Source organism: Physeter macrocephalus, chromosome 7, assembly GCF_002837175.3.
Source record: "Physeter macrocephalus isolate SW-GA chromosome 7, ASM283717v5, whole genome shotgun sequence".
NCBI lineage: Eukaryota > Metazoa > Chordata > Mammalia > Artiodactyla > Physeteridae > Physeter > Physeter macrocephalus.
Window position 1 is genome coordinate 29,182,999 of NC_041220.1, and position 15,990 is coordinate 29,198,988.

The 15,990-nt window shown below is 38.0% G+C and overlaps 1 long non-coding RNA gene across 1 annotated transcript in view; it reads right to left on the reverse strand.

Moving 5' to 3' along the window:
- Positions 1-286: 286 nt before the first annotated feature.
- LOC102992407 (uncharacterized) overlaps positions 287-15,990 on the reverse strand; it is a 117,768-nt gene continuing 102,064 nt past the window's right edge. The window contains exons 3-4 of the long non-coding RNA XR_448098.2: positions 9,293-9,365; positions 287-577 (exon numbers count right to left, since the gene is read on the reverse strand). This is a non-coding gene — a long non-coding RNA (uncharacterized lncRNA). The remainder of the gene's footprint in view (positions 578-9,292; positions 9,366-15,990) is intronic.

The following is a 15,990-nucleotide window of genomic DNA, read 5'->3' on the forward strand; positions in this document are numbered from 1 at the left end:
AACTTAAGCTCTAGGTGCTGGTTCTTTCCTCTGCCTGGTATACATCCCTTTCCCTGCCAGCATATATTTGCACGGTTAATTCTCATACCTCTTTCAAATCTTTCTCGGATTTACATTCTCTAGGAGGCCTCCCCCCACTGCTCTATCTTGTATTGTAATGACAGCCCACCTCAAACACACAAACTCCCTGCTGGCATTTCCCATCTCCCTCAACCTGTTCTATTTTTTTTCCATGGCACTTAATTCATTCTAAGCAAACTTACGATGTTTCATGATTGTCTGTTTGTTGCTCGATGACAGTTTTGTTTTGCTTTTGTCTCTTCGGTTTCCCGACGTATCCCAAGCATCTGGCAGAGGGTGGGCGCTCAGTGAACAACTGTTCAATGAAGGAATGTGAGCAAAACACGTGTGATCTCTGGCGTCAGGAAGGTTACAGTCCATGGAGTGATATCTCTTCTCCCTGGGCTTCCTTTTGTGGTTGGGACCTCGATGAGCCTAGCGGGCCTGAAAGTGCTGGAGGGCGCCCCCAGGTGGAGGAGGAAGCATGGCCTCTGCCATCCGGAGCCGGACCCACAACCTGAAGAGAAAGGAGTTACTCCTCGCCCCACCCCCGCCCAGTTTTATTGACATATATTTGACAAATAAAATTGTAATATATTTAAAGTATACAAAGTTATCTGATATATGTATACATTGTGAAAGTCCCCTTCATCGAGTTAATTAACACACCTCTTACACTTCACCCATTTGTCTTTTTTTTTTTTTTTTTTCCGGGTGAGAACACTTAAGTTCTACTCTCTTGGCTCAGCAAATTTTAATTATACAATAAAGTATTATCAACTACAGTCACTATGGTACACATTAGATCCTCAGATCTTACGTAACTTATAACTGAAATTTTGTACCCTTTAATCAACCTCTCCCTATTCCCCTAACCCCACCAGCTGCTGGCAATCACCATTCTATTCTTTATTTCTATGAGTTCAACTTTTCTTTTTCAGATTCCATATATAAGTGATACCACGCAGTATTTATCTTTCTCTGTCTGGTTTATTTCACTTAGCATAATACTCTCAAGGTCCATCCATGTTGTCACAAAGGGCAGGATTTCCTTTTTTCTCATGGCTAATGTTACTTCTTCCTCAGGAGTAATATTTCTTAATATTCCTTCTTTCTCATGAATAATATTACTATATATATATATAGAAATATTATATATAATGGAATGTTATACATATATATATATCTCACATTTTCATCTGCTGATGGACACTTAGGTTGTTTCCATATCTCGACTATTATGAATAATGCTGCAATTAACATGGGAGTGCAGATATCTCTTTGAGGTAATGATTTCATTTCCTTTGGATATATACCCACAAGTGGAATGCTGGATCACATGGTAGTTTTATTTTTAGTTTTTTGAAGAACTGCTATACTGTTTTTTCTATAGTGGCTGTACCAGTTTATATTCTCACCAACAGTGCACAAGGGTTCCCTTTTCTCCATGTCCTCACCAACACTTTTATTTCTTGTCTTTTTGATAATAGCTATTCTAACAGTTGTGAGGTCTTATCTCACTGTGGTTTTGACTTGTGTTTCTCTGATGATTAGTGATGTTGAGCACTTTTTCATGTGCCTGTTGGCCATTTGTATGTCTTCTTTGGGAAAATGTCTATTCAGGTCCTTTGCCTGAATTCAGGAGACTCTATGTTGCCATCTCAGTGATATCTCCAGGAATTATTCCTTATAAGGCAAATCACTTGGTTTTGTGTTCCTGTTTCTATTTTCTTTCAGATAGCCATAAGTTGTTAATAAAATTTTCTTCAAAATTCCTGCTTGCATTCAGCTGTACTCTGAAGATGTATCAGAAGTTGTGTGTCCTCATCTGAGGCCAGTCTCAACAAGGAGGTTTCACTCAATCCAATGATTCTCTTATGAAGAGCTATTCAATAAAGTGAATTATCTCAGACAATCTAGGGGAGATCTATTGGGTCAAGACCACCTTCCTAGTCCCCTAGGCCAAGCCTCATAGATATCTAATGACTTCACCAACTCAACCAGGCCTCTTTTCTATGTGTTATCCTCTTCAGGGAGTTCACATCTGATGCTTGGTATGACAGAGAATATTAACAGTCTGGGAATTTCTAGACTAAAGGAAAACTAGTTAATTCAATTGTTTCCTGATGATAAGAAATCTTAGTAGAAGGAGAATTAACTGTTTAAAGTCATAACAATGTTGTTTTACAAAATATTCATGTTCTAAAGAAATAATGATCCTTCTCTGTGCCCAAATAATACACTCATTTTTAAAAATTGTCTCATTTATTTTTATAGACTCCCCAAAAGCTAGGACAATGCCTGGCCCATTTATTGAACAATATGGATGCTCAATACATGTGAACAATCCAACATCTGGTCAGCCAACAAAGTAAGAATACAGAATTCACATTGTTTCCTTTCTCTCCTTATATCCCTAACTGTAGATATGTGTCATAGTTAGATATTTAGTCCCCCAAATAAACAAACAAACCTTTTTCTCCCAATTAATTAACTGGGCCCATGTCATTGTACTACAAAGGACATTTATTTCCCAGGAGCCAAATTTAGTTAATTTTTGCCATTTCCCTTTAATGTCCAAATTTGAGCTTCCTTGGAAATTAATTCAGTTAGTTTACTGTAGAACTGCACTTGGTAGCATCCAGAACAGCAAGCCCATAACTCCCCATCCAGATTTAAATCACACCAACTTGTTTCATGTTGTTCTCGGGTCATCAGTGTGTCCTTTCCAATGCTGTCTTGAAAGGGACAGTCATTGATCTGACCATCAGTTCAAAGTTCTACCAAGCTAAGGCATGTAGAACACATTCTCCCTCAGATATTTTATTTTTAAAAGTTATTTCAGTTATTTCATGGTTTCCTTTTTTAAAAATCATCTTTGTGCCATGGACCTCTTCAACACTTTGGTGAAACCAATGGATAAATGCATAAAATAAAAAACATAGAATTACAATGGAAATCAATTATTATTATTTTTGACATTCTGTGGGCCAATACAGAACTGTCTATTCCCTAAAATTTAAATCTGTGATAGAGGTCTTAACTATTCATAGTATTAACTACTGTAATCTAATATACTTACATTGACTTGGAATCAAATAAAATTAATAACTTAGCCATTTAAATTACAGTCTACTTACTTTGAGTTTGTTCAACATAGTTTTGGAAGTCCTAGCCACAGCAATCAGAGAAGAAAAAGAAAAGGAATACAAATTGGAAAAGAAGAAGTAAAACCATCACTGTTTGCAGATGACATGATACTATACATAGATAATCCTAAAGATGCCACCAGAAAACTACTAGAGCTAATCGATGAATTTGGTAAAGTTGCAGGATACAAAATTAATGCACAGAAATCCCTTGCATTCCTATATTCTAACAACGAAAAATCAGAATGAGAAATTAAGGAAACAATCCCATTCACCATTGCAACAAAAAGAATAAAATACCTAGGAATAAACCTACCTAAGGAGGTAAAAGACCTGTACTCAGAAAACCATAAGACACTGATGAAAGAAATCAAAGATGACACAAACAGATGGAGAGATATACCATGTTCTTGGATTGGAAGAATCAATACTGGGAAAAGGACTATACTACCCAAAACAATCTACAGATTCAATGCAATCCCTATCAAATTACCAAAGACATTTTTTACAGAACTAGAAAAAAAATCTTAAAATTTGTATGTAGACAAAAAAGACTCCAAATAGCCAAAGCAATCTTGAGGGAAATAAATGGAGCTGGAGGAATCAGACTCCCTGACTTCAGACTACACTACAAAGCTACAGTAATCAAGACAACATGGTACTGGCACAAAAACAGAAATATAGTTCAATGGAACAGGTAGAAAGCCCAGAGATAAACCCACACACCTATGGTCAACTAATCTATGACAAAGGAGGCAAGGATATACAATGGAGAAAAGACAGTCTCTTCAGTAAGTGGTGCTGGGAAAACTGGACAGCTTCATGTAAAAGAATGAAATTAGAGCACTCCCTAACACCATACACAAACTCAAATTGGATTAAAGAAATGCGAATCAAAACTACAATGAGGTATCACCTCATGCCAGTTAACTCTTAGAAGAAAACATAGGAAGAATACTCTTTGACATAAATCACAGCAAGATCTTTTTTGAACCACCTCACAGATTAATGGAAATAAAAACAAAAATAAACAAATTGGGCCTAATGAAACTTAAAAGGTTTTGCACAGCAAAGGAAACTATAAAGAGGATGAAAAGACAACCCTCAGAATGGGAGAATATATTTGCAAATGAATCAACGGACAGAGGGTTAATCTCCAAAATATATAAACAGCTCATGCAGCTCAATATCAAAAAAAAAAAAAACCAACCCAATCAAAAAATGGGCAGAAGACCTAAATAGACATTTCTCCAAAGAAGACATACAGATGGCCAAGAGGCACATGAAAAGCTGCTCAATGTCACTAACTATTAGAGAAATGCAAATTAAAACTACAATGAGGTATCACCTCACACTGGTTAGAAAGCGCATCATCAGAAAATCTACGAACAACAAAGGCTGGAGAGGGTGTGGAGAAAAGGGAACCCTCCTGCACTGTTGGTGGGAATGTAACTTGATACAGCCATTATATGACCCAGCAATCCCAGTACTGGGCATATACCCAGAGAAAACCATAATTCAAAAAGACACATGAACCCCAATGTTCATTGCAACACTATTTACAATAGCAGGGTCATGGAAGCAACCTAAATGCCCATCAGCAGATGAATGGATAAAGATGTGGTACATATATACAATGTAATATTACTCAGCCATAAAAAGAAACAAAATTGGGTCATTTGTAGAGACATGGATGGACCTAGAGACTGTCATACAGAGTGAAGTAAATCAGAAAGAGAAAAATATCGTATATTAACGCATATATGTGGAATCTAGAAAAATGGTACAGATGAACCGGTTTGCAAGGCAGAAATAGAGACACACATGTAGAGAACAAACATATGGACACCAAAGGGGGGCTAGGGGGGATGCAGGGGCAGGGGTAGTGGTGGTGGGATGAATTGGGAGATTGAGATTGACATGTATACACTAATATGTATAAAATAGATAACTAATAACCTGCTGTATAAAAAAATAAAATTCAAAAAGTAAAGAAAAATAATTACAGTCTATAAAAAAGCTATGAGAATATTTACATCTAAATAAATAAGCTTTACAATCTTGGTGTTAGTCTCTCCTGGCTGACCACCCTTGTACTATACCTGGTTTGCCACATACTGACTCTCCCTATCAATATGATTTGTACTCTTAAACTCTTCCAAATCCCTCCCAAATCAAATTAATTTTAATTCACTGAGAAGTTCTTGAGAATTTCTAGGTATAGTTGAAGTGGGATGCTCTGGTATGTGTAGAAATGGCTTTCTTCTATCACCTGAAATTTTATATAACTTGCCCCTTTTGCATAAATATATGGAATGTATCAATGAATAAATAAATGGTCTGTCTTTTTGCTCTTCTCATCCCATCTAAGTATAACCAGTGAAAAGATCCTTCTTGGTCTTGTTCTATCAGAGGATAAAGATGTAGCTCTCTGTGGCCTAACATAGTTTGGACCTGGTGATTACTCTGGAGACTTTTCATCTCCCTCCAATTTACTGAGGTCTTGGAGGCACTATCTGAGTTGGAGTTAACAGCTGGAGGGGAAAATGAACTTAGTTAATTATTATTATTATCATTTACAACTTATAATAAAAATTGTCATTATTATGGCTATCATTATTGAGTTCACTTGTTGAGTGATCATAAACATTTTACTTGTAGGACATGTCAATTTCAAATTTTATTGAAAGATAGTGTGTATAGCTCATATAGAGGCATTTGTGCATGCATATGCTGTAGAGTTTATTCAACAAGTATTTATTACATGCCTACTCTGTATCACAAACCATATAAAGTAAAATTACGTTGATATGTTACAGCCCAACTAAGCTTCTGACACCTCCCAGCTTTAATGCTATTCAAGGGCAAAATTTCCAGCAATGAACAGCAGCTATTTTCAATTGGCTTTCAGTGACACTCTCAAAACTCAATCACCAAAATCTCACTTTTAGAAAATTGTAAAAGGTATGAAAATGTCAGCCCAAAGGCAAAATCATTTAACAATTTAAAAGTAAAAGCAGAAATTTGCTACGGAAAGTCATCTTTTACCTTGAGCTTCAGTAGGTTTTCCTACTGAAGAGAGGAGTATGTGTGGTTAACTTTTATAAAAGGCCATTTCCATTCTGTTTTACAAATAAAAGATGTGGTAATTAGGACTAGAAATCAAGGAGTTTACCAAAAGGGATAGGTTGAGGTCATTCCCAATTAGAATTTTATTTGGTTGATGTCACAGCTTAAAAATGTAAGAAACACAAAATACCCAAGTGAATTCATACCTTCCAAGGCCATTTCAGGGGATTTTTGAACAGAGATAAAACTAGACAACACCCCAAATATTTGCATTAACAAGGTGGACCTCTGCAGAGTAAAAACCAATCTTTTCCAATCAAACCAAAGCCAGTATCTCACTTTCTGGAAAGACAACTGAACCAAGCAGCTATTTGTTGGTTGGAGTTGCTTTAAATTATTTTAGAAAACGTCAAGAAATAAATTACATTCCCCTTCTTGCATGTATTTTTCCAGCTCCTTTTCAAAACAAAATGTTCATTTAGGGCCATGACAGTGAAAATAGAAATGTCTTTGGCATAAACTTAGCTTTCTAGCCTGCAGGCAAAATAGAAAATTGTTAAATTGGTGTGGACCAGAAAACGGATGATAAAACTTGTTCATGAAACTTCTGCTAATAACAAACATTTGTCCCATGGTACCTACTAAAAGTAATAACACATGACAGGGGATGGATATGTCACTGTCTTGAACAGCGGGTTTTCATGCCTGTAAAGGCAATAGGCCAAGTTCACCTCACCCTTCAGTTGTGGCTCCCTACAAAAATCTTAGGGTTGAAAAAATGCCCCTTTTAAACTACAAAATACTTGGGAAGACATTCTCTGGAGTTTTCGTCTTAGTTATTCTTCCTTTAAAGTTTTACAGGCAACTTGGGTGGTTATGTTACTTATCATGACCAAGCACTAATTTCAGGTTCTATTTTCTGCTTTGCCAGCCTTTACTGTTTCCTAAGAGTTACGCCATTTATTCATTTTGCCTTCATTTCATTTGACTCAGTGATCAGGAAGAGATAGGAAGCAATTTTGAAAAAGGTGGGTAGTTGGCAGGCGAAGAGATGGTGTCCATGGCTAGCACCGACGACAAGTCCTTCCTGTGGCCAACGAAAAACTGTCGCTTGTCTACAAGAGTGAAGTCACTAGCCACTGCAGTCGCTGGCCTTCAACACCCTGAAAGGAGTTCAGGGTGGAGATCAGGAATGAGGCACTCAGTCCTCTGAGAAAAAAATGGCAGAACAGGCCTTCAGAGAGCTAAATAATTTCAGGAGAAGAGTTTATGAGCCCAATTTCTTGCATCTTCTCTTATCTAGAAAAGCACTATAATCATTTACGGTGACATCTGTTCCTCATGACCAGCAGCAAACCTCGGCCAAAATGTGTGCCTGACTGCATGTCCCCCTTCACCAAAATCACATATATTCTGACCTCCCCTCTACCTCTTCAGAGCAGTTTCTCAGAGCTGTCTGAGATGCTGTCTCCCGGGCTACAGTCCTCATTTGGTCCCAAATAAAACGCAACTCACAACTCTCACACTGTGCTTTTTTTTTTTTCTTCACTCAACACTGTTTTCTAGCTTTATTTTACCATATTTTCTTGAATTTAAGACATCATCGATTGAGAGATTCACCATTTTATGCAGCAATACGAAAAAGAATATACACTTCCAATCAATCTATGATACAACACCTTAATGATAGTTCTACTTGAAGCCTGGGTGGGCCACACAGCCTTCTTTGCCCGGAAATTTCTTTTATCATTTCCAAATTATTTGGCATTTTCTCTTGCCTCCTATTGCACTGCTTGGCCTGTAATGGAAATTCTTCTACACTTATCTCAGTAACAAAATGTAACAAAGCCTCCTAGACCTGTAGGATTTTTTCCCTTCTTAGTCCCCTAAAGCATTTGGTTGTTCTTTCCAAGAAAAGAAGGAATTGCAGTCATCCCTCCCTCAAAGAACGTTGGCTTCAAATAGAATCAAATTCATGGCCAGCTGCTGTCTTTCTGCATAGGCAGTCACTTTTCATGTCAAGGCTGAATAATGGGCTTCTTGTTGAAGACACTTGACATAACAATTACACTCACCATGCACCTCCCCAACATTGCACAAAATCTCAGTCGACGTAACAACAACAAAAACAGTTATGACAAAATCTGCGGGCAGTGGCCACTTCATCACGACTACTGCCTGGCTGACAGCAATTCTACAATGGCTCTCGATTTCAGAGATGCTCAAATATGAGGGAAAATGTGCATCGTAGAATTAGCAGAACACAGTATTACCTGTTCACACGCTGTACAGTGGCAGCAGACTCAAATGCCCGTAAAATCATGTACATTACATAAATTATGTACATTAGTCCAATTCTGTATTAAAAAAACATGCCCCCCCCCATGTCAACTATTTCCTGTCTCAGTTTTAATAAAGATGTGGATACAAATGAATATTGTCCACCAGAAGGAAAGCACCAGCCTACCCACCAGGAATGGTAGCAAACTGAAGAATGCATGCCCCGTCTACAGGGGCCAGATGCTGCACAGTTTGGGTCTAATGTTACCCTGTCAGCAATCCTGAAGACTTTGGACACAGTATTGCCCCATCTTCTGATTTTTTTTCAAGAGACACTGGGAAACTGGATATTCATATGAAATCTCTAAATTTTTAAGTTTTAAGAGCAAATCTATGTGCTATATTTGGTTCACAGCTCAGTAATTTGTGGTCCCTGCAAGATACACCTAACATAGGTCAGCCATGTTGTAAACATGGCCATTTGTCCTGTGAGTTCATTTAATCAAAAAACTATCAGTATGAATGAAAAGGTAACCTTACCTTAGTAACATCTTTGCCAGTGAAGCATCAGGGCATGTTAGGTACCAGTAGAAGTACTGAACCAGAAAGTCTTTTCATTTTGAATATTTTTCTTATAATTGTCTAGTATAATAGAATCAACTCACTAGAAGAATTTCAAGGTTCACAACTGGGAACAAGCAGGAAAATTAAAATTATTTTTTTGGTGACTATACCTGCTTTCATAACGGAATTCAAGGCAATAGATCCTTCATGGCTTCTTCATTTTCTGGGACTCAATTTCCCCATCTGTAAAATGAGCAGAAAGATGAAACAAGTATTTTTCAATCTGTGTTCTGAGAAGCTTTAGGGACTCAGATACTGTGCTTAAGGATCTGGTTTTATATAATTTGCATTTGGTCCTAAAGGTAACGTTTCCATTTAATAGGAAAACATCATAACGCCTAAAGAAATGCAGTGTTGGAGAAACATTGGCTGGGTGATATAAGTAATCTGTGAGGAGGCCTCTCCAGCTCTGACACTTTGATTCTAAAACTTCTCCAACTTGCATGTACATTTCAATACTGTTCTAACAAAGTAAAACGCAGAGGCATTTTCAGATTAAATAATAACTCCAGCTTTTACCTAAAATACATGAGTCAGTATGAACGTTCTCGTAAGGCTGAGTATGCAAAGGTACAAATGGCTCTGATTTTTTTCTTTGAAATGAGGCTTTCCTTTTTTAGATTTTGCAAAAGATGACAGCAAAGAGCATGAATCTGGGAAGAGCAGCTCACACTAGAACAAAGGAGACCTTGTGACGAGTCACTGTCGAACACGCACTCGCTGATGGAATCTGTACATGCAAGTAAAGAGGAGAACTGAGGTCACTTTTAGCATAGAAAGGCTCCAGATCATTTTCCTTAGGAAATGCAGGAAACTGAGGTTAAAATAAACTCCATTATGCAGACCAGGCATAAATTCAACTACTCCTCAAACGCAGTCCACGATTTCCCACCCTTTTCTGCCTGTGCCTGGAAGGTCCTCTAGCTGGATTGTCTCCACTTCTCTAAATCCACACCATACCCAGGCTGCATGGTGATTTCACTTCCAATCTCAGTGTTTTCTCACTCCTGTCAACCCCCCATAGCACCTACTGTCTTTTATAATTACCTTCTATAAATGGGTAGTTTGGGGAACCCCTGTTCCATACACCTATGCATCACTTACCCACATACTCCTGACTCGAGGGACCACTATCGCTCTTCTGGACCCCCCACGGTTTCTGGGCACATGGTGAGTAGGTAATCAATGCATACGTTGAAGGATTAAATGTATTAATGAATAACTTCTCCATCTATGGGCAAGAAGACTACTACTATACGAGGAATCATAATATGGGTTCAAAACACTTTGAGACAAAAAATGGAAACAGACTAACTGTTCATATAATAGTATGAGATTAGATTGTTATCATGAAAACAATGCGTACAACACAGCCGTGAGTGAAGAACAAAAGATATAAAAAAAAAAAAATAAACAAGAGAAGAAAAGATTTCACAAACATGTTTAAGATTACTGGATTCAGAGTAGTATTTTTCTCTATGTTTCAAAATGTTGATAATGAGGCTTATATTACTTTTGTAATGAAAAATAAAAAGAAACAGGCTCTGAGTTTCTATGCCAGAGGAATATTAGTGGAATTTTGTTGTAACATGAATCTGAGGTCCACATAATTGCCATTTTTTAGAAGAAATCATTTTATAGCAAATGTTGCTTTTTGGTAGTTCACAGACTAATAGTGGATAGCCCCTTCTATGAGTTTCATCATGGGATTTCCTTTAATAAATTCCATTTCAGGGAGAACAGTGCTGTAGCAACATGTTTGTGTCTTACTATCAAAGAAAATTTCATAAGCAAACTGAACCAGTTTGTTTCCTAGTGTATGTTTATCCCCATTAAGAGCTCCAAGAGTGAAAAATTAAAAAATGGTAATTATCTTAGAGGTCTCTAAATGCTTTCATGTTTTAAGCCATGGGCTGAATTAGGTCCTGACGATCCAATCTAGTAAAAGCAACAATGTCTACTAGTAACCTGAGGAAAAGCCCCAGAACATTTTGACCTCCAGCAAGTGACTGACCTAGATCTGGATGACAAGCCACTAGACAGTGTTTCCAGGGATGGAAGGCATGTCTGCTCCCAACCCAGCTTTAAAGCTGTATGTGTGTGTGCATGCATGAGTGTTTTTTTAAGAGAGTATACTATTCCCCAGACAGCAAAAGAAGGTGGGATATTTTATCACTTTGTTTCAGAAGGACCTAGATACTTCAAAAAACTCACCTAAAGGAATGTATCTAAAATAACACATTTTACTTCCATATTTCTATAAATCAAAATACAGGTACATACAAATCATTCCAAACTCCTGTACTTGCCTCATTTCTATTACTGCATAAGTCACACCAAAAAAAATGCCCAATAATCAATATAAAATTCCAATGTAATCTTTCCCACAGCTCTTTGCTCTGTGACACAGTCCCATGCAATTAGATATATTCACAACTATGCTGTGGGGTTCCTGAAAACATTTTAAACTCCCTTATTTAAAGAACAGCCTTTCCCAAACCCTTCCCCTTTCTCCTACTTTCTCCTGCCTAGGATGCAGATGTGAGAGTCAGAGTCACAGCAGCCATATTGCAACTATGAGGGAATAGAAAAGAGAAGTGCAGAAATCTTGGATCTAACATTGTTAAAGTGCTGAAATAAAACAAGAAACAACCTACCTTCAGTTTCTTATTGTTTATTTAAGTCAATGTGGTTGGACTTTTCTGTAGGTAACAGCATTCTTATCTCTTATAACCCACTGGTGGCCAATTTGCATTACTGTGGTTTATTTCTTCATTTGTTTTTCTCTTTGTCAGATTCTCTCTCTTATTCTTAGACTCACATGTGAAAGTATGTCCATCTTGCAGACATATCTATGATATATATTCTACTAATAAAATATAAATATAGTGTTTACTAGTGTAATGTGCCTCAGAACATAAGTTTGATGATATACTCCACCAAAAAAAAAAAAAAAGAAAATGGAGGCAGAGAATAGGGAAATTTTGTGACCAAATATATTTGGAAAACATTAGATAGTCTATTTTTCTAGAGCTTTGCAATACACGTAAAACTATTGCAGACTTTGAAAAGAAGAATAAATGTAATAGCGAAATTGGGATGACATTCAGATATTTCCCAATCATACTGACCACTGAATTGATTTTTCAAGCAATCCCTTTATTTACTGACCACCTCTCAGAATTAAAGTTCTGAGGACCATATGTGGGAAACACGTACTACATTCACCCATAATATTTAATAATTTTAATATTAATGTTTTTAATATTTTAATAATTATTGTTTTATATGTTCTTATTTGCAAAAGACAGATACATTCTGACAAATTTTAGAGACACTCCCAGGGAATTCAAATCAACAGATATGTCGACACATACCAAAGAAAGGCAAGTAGTAGCGAAATTTGTGATTACTTCCAGCTGGTTACAAATCCCCCATTTTCTTTGGCTAGAAGATTCAACCCCTGATACTGGCAGCCATGGTAACCCACATGTGCATTTCTGGACGGGGACAACTCTTTCCAGACTAAATGCTTGAGACATGACACCTTGGTTAGTCTTTGCCGCTGCTCTCTGTAAGGACATTGCTGTGATTCTGCAAAACAAACAATTCTTGCTAATCTATGACATACTTGGATTGTCATGTGTTCTTAAGATCCATCCTTACCTTTAATGCAGAACTTGCTTTCCCTTTGGGGATAGTTTATTCTCTCAGCAGAGGCATTTGATGTACCTCTGAGGCATCGCAGGTAGTAATACTCACCACCCCCAGCATCCTTTTCCAAATGACTTACTCTGTACCACAAAGCCCAGCTGTAGCTATCAGGGTGTGTGCGTGTTTTTCTTTCCTTTTGCTCTCTTCACATTGTCTCAAATTTTGAGCCAGAATAATTTAAGCACTAGGGTCTTGTCGGGTTTTGCAACCATGAACAGCCTTGCAAAGTCTAGGCATTTTGCCAGAAATCTAAACTTTGTTGAACTATGTGAAAAGGTTAAACATTTCACAGAGTTTGGGTTTCCCCACCCCCCTACTGCCCTCTCAGACTCTGCCTTGTTCTTAAATGTCCGTTTTATCAAGAGATGGAATAACTAATAATGTGCTGGATAGAACATTTTCAACCATCACGCTGTAACCATAGTAGTGCTAAAAACCCCAAACAAACGTTAATCACATGTCTCTCCATAATCAAAAAGAGCTGAGGACAAAGAGTCAATGTAGTCTGTTTTAAGATGAAATGCCAGAAGCTTTCCATAAAATATATCTTTTTTAAATGAAGCTCTTACTCCCTGCTTGTAATAATGTCTTTGTTAACAAAAGAGCTCTCCCCAAATTTTCCCCAACGAATTAAAATAAATCGCAACCTCCCTAGTCTGGAGGAAAATGTAAAATACTGTTTCCTAGCGCCCTCGTTCTGGAAGCTTCCTTGTGGTTATTTCTGGGAACAGTGGATGCCTGTTTACTTTTGAGGAGGATACTTCTGAGGTTCTCAAGCTCACACAACACAGATATTGAAGGGAAAGGAAGTAAAAAAAACCTAGGAATCATCCTTGATTCACTCAGTTCCCCACACCCCATCTGAGCATAAGCTGTCTGTATCTCTCCTAAAAGGTTTCCCAAATTTGCTTACCCTGTCCGTCCTCACCACCACCACCCCAGTCCCAGCGGCCACCCCCTCACCTGGACTCCCACAATGGCCTCCTAACTGGCCTCCCTTTTTCCTTCCTGCCTCCATTCTCCCCAGAGCTGCCAGGCCATCCGATCTCCAGAGCCTTAGAATAAAAACACAATCTTCTTATTCTACTTTGTAAAGCTCTTCTGAAAACTCTTCTTCATCTTAAACTACCTCCTCCTTTCCTATCACACTCCGGCCACTCAGGTGCCTTCTTTCTCTCCTGCAAACACCCCAAGTTTATACCTGTCTTAGGGCCTGTGTGGGGCAGGCCATCCCCTCATCTTTGTATGGCTGGCTCGTCCCTGCCATTAGCTCTCTGCTTAAGTGTGGTCTCTCTAGAACGGCCTTCCCTAATCACACAGTCTAAAAATCCTTCTCCCCAAACCCTCACTTGGTCTCACTCAGATTCCCTTTTTAAGACTCTACACAGCACTTTCCCTATCTGATCTTTTCTCTAGCTCCCCATTCATCACCTGTCTTCTGATTCCCTCCCACTGGATATAAAGAGGAAATTACTAGTGTACAGCTGTATCTTCAGCCCCTATAATAATGCTTGGGACATAGGAAGGACAAAATAAATAGGTATGGAATGAATACATGAGCAGGACAAGAACTGAAAACTGGGTGCTTATTCCAACTCTTGTGGCCCAGCCATGGGAAAATGTAACAAGACCCAGACAGCAGGTACTTTGGGATAAGAGTGTGTCAGGGGTTGGACATCCCGATGAATGTCTTGGGGTAGGCCATTAGCCTTTACAAACTAAACCAGAGAAAATACAGTTACTGACATAAACAGAGAGAGCTATATTTGGCTTCACTCGCGGGGAAATGAACTTTTCCAGGAGGCTATTTGTGTCTTTGACATGTTTGGTATAGTTTAAGCTACTATTTTGCAAGGCAATTTCCTGAGAAAAATGTCCTTAAGCAGAGAATAAATAATTTTTCCTTAATGTATTAAGGTAAGTTACTGCAGATTTTCTCCTGGATAGTGATGACTTTATAAGAAGTTTACAAATACTGTTAAGTAAAGTAGCAGTATTTCAGCAAACAGCCAACTTAGATGACTCATATACATAGGTTGAAAATTATATCTGCCAACAAAGATCAGAGCCAAAGTTGGTCACTGGAAAAGTGCTTAACCAAACTTTGGCTTCTAAAGTGGGTTTCATGTGGAGCCAGTATTAACAAGGGAAAGCATGACCAGAATGGAATGTGAGGTTGAGTGCTGCAGAGAAGATGTCCCCGGGGCTGTGACCTGCTTTTGGTCAGCAGCCCTGGGAGCTGAGTTTCAATCTTATATAATTTTGCTCTCATGACCAGTCAACGGGATAGGAAGAAAATGGGAAAAGAGCCTGGGTGAGCAAACACACCAAAATACGTTTCTGAAGATAAGGGAAAAGGTAAAGATCATGGTACGGTCATTCTGGGAGAATGCAGATAATGGCCAATTTACTGATAAGGGAAAAGGCAGGGAAGTCGACTGTTCCCAATTTCATAAATAATAAAGTTTACAGGAGGCACCGTTTTCCTGAGATTCATGCTTTCACATGGGCAAAGCGAAACCTGAATGTGATAATATTAGTTATCATCACAGCAGAGAGCTTCTCATAAAACTGTTGTATAACCATTGACCATGCAATAGAATTGTGTGAAATTATGAGGTGTTAATCATGATAAGCATCTAGATATTCCCAAAATCTCACAGTAGAAAGGATATGATAAGGAAAAGGATTGCAATTCCTTTTGAAGGACAACCTGAAAAGGAGAATTATAGACTTGGATCAAAGAAGCCATTGCTCTCTTTCATCTGTTTATTTGACAAGTATTTATTGGGTGATACTTTGTGCCAAGTACTACATCAGGCACTGTGGGCATAAAGATAAATAAGTTACAAATCTGAAAATACATTTCAGGAAAACGTGGCCTACGGTAACCCGTATAAAGTAGGCAGTGATCGTAGCAGTGGTGTCAGGTCAAGGGAAGGACTGGTTGATAAAACAGGAGAAACAGGAGCAGTTAAAGCCTTGAGTTCTTTCTGGAATGATTGATTAAATACTTCTTTTTCTTTCCACTTATCCCTCCATCACAGTTCAGTGAATGCTGCTAAAGTAAAACTTATTTTATCCCTTTTTTGAA